Below are 6,429 nucleotides of genomic sequence, written 5' to 3' on the forward strand. Positions count from 1 at the left end.
CTCCGTGCGGCTCCGGCGGAAAAATGGCCGCCGGGGGGAATTCCGGGCATGGCGGCGCCCATCTCCGTGCGGCTCCTGCGGTTAAATGGCCGCCGGGGGGCTTCCGGGTATGGCGGCGCCCATGTCCGTGCGGCTGCGGTGGTTAAATATCCGCCGGGGGACTTCCGGGAATGGCGGCGCCCATCTCCGTGCGGCTCCGGAGGGGAAATGGCCGCCGGGGGGCTTCCGGGCATGGCGGCGCCCATCTCCGTGCGGCTCCGGCGGAAAAATGGCCGCCGGAGAGCTTCCGGGCATGGCGGCGCCCATCTCCGTGCGGCTGCGGCGGAAAAATGGCCGCCGGGGGGCTTTCGGGTATGGCGGCGCCCATCTCCGTGCGGCCCCGGGGGAAAAATGGCCGCCGGGGGTATTCGGGCATGGCGGCGCCCTTATCCGTGCGGCTGCGGCGGGAAAATGGCCGCCGGGGGGCTTCCGGGCATGGCCGCGCCCATCTCCGTGCGGCTCCGGCGGAAAAATGGCCGCCGGGGGACTTCCGGGAATGGCGGCGCCCATCTCCGTGCGGCTGCGGCGGAAAAATGGCCGCCGGGAGGCTTCCGGGCGTGGCGGCGCCCATCTCCGTGCGGCTACGGCGGAAAAATGGCTTCCAGCATGGCGGCGCCCATCTCCGTGCGGCTCCGGCGGTTAAATGTCCGGCGGCGGGCTTCCGGGCATGGCGGCGCCCATCTCCGTGCGGCTCCGGCGGAAAAATGGCCGCCGGGGGGCTTCCGGGCATGGCGGCGCCCATGTCCGTGCGGCTCCTGCGGTTAAATGGCCGCCGGGGGGCTTCCGGGCATGGCGGCGCCCATCTCCGTGCGGCTCCGGCGGAAAAATGGCCGCCGGGGGGCTTCCGGGCATGGCGGCGCCCATCTCCGTGCGGCTCCGGCGGAAAAATGGCCGCCGGGGGGCTTCCGGGCATGGCGGCGCCCATCTCCGTGCGGCTGCGGCGGTTAAATGGCCGCCGGGGGACTTCGGGGAATGGCGGCGCCCATCTCCGTGCAGCTCCGGCGGTTAAATGGCCGCCGGGGGGCTTCCGAGCATGGCGGCGCCCATCTCCGTGCGGCTCCGGGGCAAAAATTACCGCCGCGGTCTTTCGGGCATGGCGGCGCCCATCTCTGTGCTGCTCCGGCGGAAAAATGGCCGCCGGGGGGAATTCCGGGCATGGCGGCGCCCATCTCCGTGCGGCTGCGGCGGTTAAATGGCCGCCGGGGGATTTAGTGCATGGCGGCGCCCATCTCCGTGCAGCTCCGGCAGTTAAATGGCCGCCGGGGGAATTCCGGGCATGGCGGCGCCCATCTCCGTGCGGCTCCTGCGGTTAAATGGCCGCCGGGGGATTTAGTGCATGGCGGCGCCCATCTCCGTGCAGCTCCGGCAGTTAAATGGCCGCCGGGGGACTTCCGGGAATGGCGGCGCCCATCTCCGTGCGGCTCCGGCGGAAAAATGGCCGCCGGGGGGCTTCCGGGCATGGCGGCGCCCATCTCCGTGCGGCTCCGGCGGAAAAATGGCCGCCGGGGGACTTCCGGGAATGGCGGCGCCCATCTCCGTGCGGCTCCGGCGGAAAAATGGCCGCCGGGGGACTTCCGGGCATGGCGGCGCCCATCTCCGTGCGGCTCCGGAGGGGAAATGGCCGCCGGGGGGCTTCCGGGAATGGCGGCGCCCATCTCCGTGCGGCTGCGGCGGAAAAATGGCCGCCGGGGGGCTTCCGGGCGTGGCGGCGCCCATCTCCGTGCGGCTCCGGCGGAAAAATCGCTTTCAGCATGGCGGCGCCCATCTCCGTGCGGCTCCGGCGGTTAAATGTCCGGCGGCGGGCTTCCGGGCATGGCGGCGCCCATCTCCGTGCGGCTCCGGCGGAAAAATGGCCGCCGGGGGGCTTCCGGGCATGGCGGCGCCCATCTCCGTGCGGCTCCGGCGCAAAAATGGTCGCCGGGGAGCTTTCGGGCATGGCGGCGCCCATCTCCGTGCGGCTCCGGCGGAAAAATGGCCGCCGGGGGGCTTCCGGGCATGGCGGCGCCCATCTCCGTGCGGCTTCGGCGGTTAAAAGGCGGCCGGGGGGCTTCCGGGCATGGCGGCGCCCATCTCCGTGCGGCTACGGCGGAAAAATGGCCGCCGGGGGGCTTCCGGGCATGGCGGCGCCCATCTCCGTGCGGCTGCGGCGGTTAAAAGGCGGCCGGGGGGTTTCCGAGCATGGCGGCGCCCATCTCCGTGCGGCTCCGACGGAAAAATGGCCGCCGGGGGGCTTCCGGGCCCCCGTTGGGGGGCGCGAGCTTGGGGGGGGCTACACAGCACAGCTGCCCCGTTCGGGAAGCTAAGCAGGGACCAGTTCGGTCAGCGCCCGGATGGGCGACCTCCCCCCGTCTTCGAATCCCCGCACCTAACAGTGCCCCCGCCACGTGCGCCCCTCCTCCCAAAATCTGACCCCCCCCGAGGGAGTCCCATCACCTTCGAGGGTTCCCCGGACCTGACAGTGCCCCGGCCGACCCCGCGACGGGCGAAGGAAACCCCGCCTCACCGGGAGGGAACTTTCGGAGCGCTGCGGCTTCCGTGCGCTGCGCCACCCGGGCGCAGTACCGCTGCGTGTCCGCAAGGCGGCAGCACCGAGCGATCCCGCGAGGGCGGGGGGGGGGGTACCGGCGCCTCTCCGGGAGGGAGCGTCCGGTGACCTCACAGTGCCCCGGCCGACCCCGCGACGGGCGGCGGAACCCCCCCCTCACCGGGAGGGAGCGGCCGCCCCGCAATGGCGGCGTCCCTCGTTAAAGCGCCCTGCCGCTCGCGCTGCGCCGCCCGGCCGCAGTCCGCACGCAGCGGGCTCTGCGCGCACCCGCGCAGGAACGCGGCGAGTGTGCACGGAGGCAGCAGAACGCGGCGGCTTCCGTGCGCTGCGCCACCCGGGCGCAGTACCGCTGCGTGTCCGCAAGGCGGCAGCACCGAGGACCCCCGTGTTCGAATCCCCGCTCGGGCCTTTCCGCCAGTGCTCGTATCTCTCCGCCTCTGCTCGTATCTCTCCGCCTCTGCTCGGCCCTTTTCGGCTCCCCCTGCCCCACTAATTACCCGTCTGCCGCTGACCTGCGCTCATTAACAACCCCCCATCTCCTCCAGCGAATTCAACCCCCCTCCCAACCCTACTGCGACCCCTCTGAGAGCCCTCGAACCCCACCATGGCCCCTGACCCCCTAGAAGACCCCCGAAGGAACCCCCAACACCCCAAAAATAGACCCTAGAGAGACCCCCCCAGAACCCCTCAGAGACACCCCCCCCCCTCAAAGAGCCCCCCCACGATCCCCTAAAAAGGCCCTTAGGGCCCCCCAACTCCCCAAAGCGACCCCCCAAAAAACCCAGACCCCCCAAACAGACCCCATAAAGAACCCTAACCACCCCCCAAAAAACCTGAGACTCCTTAAAGACGCCCCCCAGCCCCTCACATCCCCCCCAAAATGAGACCCCATAAAGATCCCCTCAAAGAACCCCACACCCCCCCTTAGAGAACCCCCCCCAAAAGCCCTAGACCCCACCAAAAAGAGACCCTGTAAAGACCCCATAGTCCCCCAAAAAGAGCCAACCGCCCTGACTCAGCTGCTGCCAGCCCCATCGATGGAAAGATGCCACAACAACAGTGGCCTTGGCCACGCTTTCTTGGAAACAACTGGTTCCCTCATCACCTCTGAATAATAAAAATTCTAAGGCATTTTACAACAATGTCCAATACAACAGTAAACTGCTGCCAAGTATAACCCAGAAAATTGTTAGCCGGTTCTCCTCTGTCGAAACCGTTGCCAGCTTTGGGCTGAGATGCCTCCAAGGTTTGGTCACCTTCGTCTTCAGCCAACATTGCCAAGTCTCTTGGCTGTTCTTCTGGATCCCCTGGAAGAAGACTGGTAGACTGCCTGGAGAAGTGACTCAATCTGCTCTTCTGTTAGTCTTTCCTCACTTTCTTCCACCATCTGCAGGTCAAAAACCAATACATTGTTATTCAATCCATACTTCCTTCCTCAGCTCCAAACAGGAAGACTCAGCCCCAGTAAATACTGCTTTCAATGGATGCAAGACGTAGCCTGAACTCATCACAAAAGCATTTTACAAAGTGGAACTCTTGTAATATTTATAACAACACAAAACAAAAAAGCTCCCTTGTTAGCCACGACAGCTGGCATGCCACAGTGAGACCCTGCTTCTGTTACAAGGAGAACACCACGCTCAGAACAGGCTTTCCTCCTAAAGCCTCTCAGCCTAAGAAAAACCAAACCAAAATACCCAAAGAATTTCCACAAACTAGAAACCCCCACAAAGCCCAAAAACCAAAGAAGCCACAAACCCCCATTAAAGACACACACAAACCCCAGACCCCACAAGAAAAAGCTGCGGGAACTCAAAACACCACAGAAGCCCCTAGCCCTCCCCCAAACCCGCAACCCACAGAACCCCAAAGCCTTCAAAAGGCAGAGAACCAAAACCCCCCCTTAGAACCCCAGTTAAAAAAAACAAACCAACAGAAAAACCTCACAAGCCCACACTAACCCCACAAATCCCAGAGCCTGTAAAAAAACCAACCCACCCAACCCCTATAGCCACAAAAACCAGAAAAAAAAAAAAAAATCAGTAAAACTACAAACACCTTACCAACCTCCTTGGCTCATTTTCTGAGAGGAGCCTGCACCAGCAGACAGACTAACACATTTTAATCCTAAACTCGGTTCTCTGCGTTCTTTCTCTGCCCCTTCTCTACATCCTTTTCTTTCAACTTCCTCTTCCTACCCACAAGGCTGTCTAAACCAATGGATAGAAACACTAACCCAGGTAACAGTACATCCAGTTCAGATAAAGGCAATGAAATCACCAGCGCCAATACTACGACCTTCTTACAGGTACCACAAGCTCCCAAGAACTCACCTGTAACAGGAAAAGAGGAGAAACCATAGAGACCTTAAATGCAATACGCCAAAACCCGAAAGAGACTTATTCTTGTATATTGAATGTTAAAATCACATGCATAATTACAGAATTCTTTACAGCTGAAAAAATATTTTTAGAAGACGACCCTGACAGTCTACCTGCAACTGCTGCAAGATGTCTATAATAAACCCCCACAATTTTCTGTAATTAAAAAAAACAAAAACAAAAAAAAAAAAACAGGGAAGAATGCAATCAATCATCCAGGTAATTCTGAGTTAACTGATGCCCTGAATGGGACAAGTCGAACCCAAGCTAACACCAGCCAGTTTACTGCAATGCTTGTCTAGCATACACATATATAAATCAAAATGACATGTGGCTAGAGGCCAGGTGCAAAAAAAATAAGACATTTGCACACCACAGCAGACAACCTGCCGAGGGCCACGATATGATATGCTGCAGCAGAGTCTTGTGGCTGTTCGCTCAAACACGCTGGTGGAATAGTCTGCATAACCGGCCCTGGGCACGATTTACATGGGGTTTTCTAAGCTATGCCTGATGTGGCTAAGGGATTTTTACTGGGCAATCCTGGTTTAAGACCAGTCTCGGCTCCTAAGGAATGCCAGCCAACAAAGATGTTTTCAGCCGTTAACAAGAGGAACAGAAATCCAACGACGAGCTGCTGCTTTTAAAACGTGGAGTCATCATTGTGACAAATGGCACCACACAGATCTCTGTTAACACATTTGTAGACAAAGTGGAAGACCTGGGGTTGGGGACAGCTGTGCAACTCAGCCTTCATTTCCCGAGGGCAGGTATGCTCCGTCAGCTGCTGCCAGGTGTCGTCGACAACAAGAAACGGGCTGCACTCTGCCGGCTTGTCCACCTCGAACTTCTCAGCGCAGAGCTGGCGAACATCTTCGGTGGTTATAGACAGTCTCACCAGGAAAGATCTTTCCTGTACATCCACAGTACACTCCCTGGAACGCAACATGAAGGTGGTTCTGTAGAATGAGAAAACACACATCAGCAACTCAAAAACCCCAACAGCTGAAGCGTCAGCAACAAACCTGTCCCCACACTGAGACTCACCCCCGCGATTCCCACGCCCGACAGCCACCTCGCCAACTGCAATACTGGTGGCAAAACTGTGGCAAGCGGAACAGAAATTCCTAAGCCAACACCCTCCTTTCCTCATATTACACTCTAACCCTGCAATTACAGCCAAACAGGACTTGTCCTGCCGAGCAAAACCAGGAAACAAAATGCAGTGAGGCTAAGCAATGTCTGAGGCAGCAGGGTCGAGAGATGGTGCTGCTGCACTACTGCCACAAAACAGGCACCTCCTATCGCCGTGTCAGTCAGAAGGAATAAGAAAAACGCCTCTGCCAGTGGCAGCAAACGGTGCTGATCCCCAAGTTACTGCGTGATAAGCCATCTGCATTCTTATGCTGCAGCACGCAAAGTGTTTTAGGGTGCTTCAGTCCAGTCAGGACACTTTCATTGCAT

At 59.9% G+C, this 6,429-nt stretch overlaps 1 long non-coding RNA gene across 1 annotated transcript; it reads right to left on the minus strand.

Moving 5' to 3' along the window:
- Positions 1–3,644: 3,644 nt before the first annotated feature.
- On the minus strand, positions 3,645–6,094 carry LOC311196203. The gene is made up of 3 exons (XR_014617567.1): positions 5,687–6,094; positions 4,821–4,917; positions 3,645–3,971 (listed from the first exon to the last, which is right to left on the minus strand). It is a non-coding gene; the product is annotated as an uncharacterized lncRNA (long non-coding RNA).
- Between the last annotated feature and the right edge of the window lie 335 nt (positions 6,095–6,429).

Source organism: Gallinula chloropus (genome assembly GCF_964237585.1).
Source record: "Gallinula chloropus genome assembly, chromosome: 12".
Classification (NCBI taxonomy): Eukaryota; Metazoa; Chordata; class Aves; order Gruiformes; family Rallidae; genus Gallinula; species Gallinula chloropus.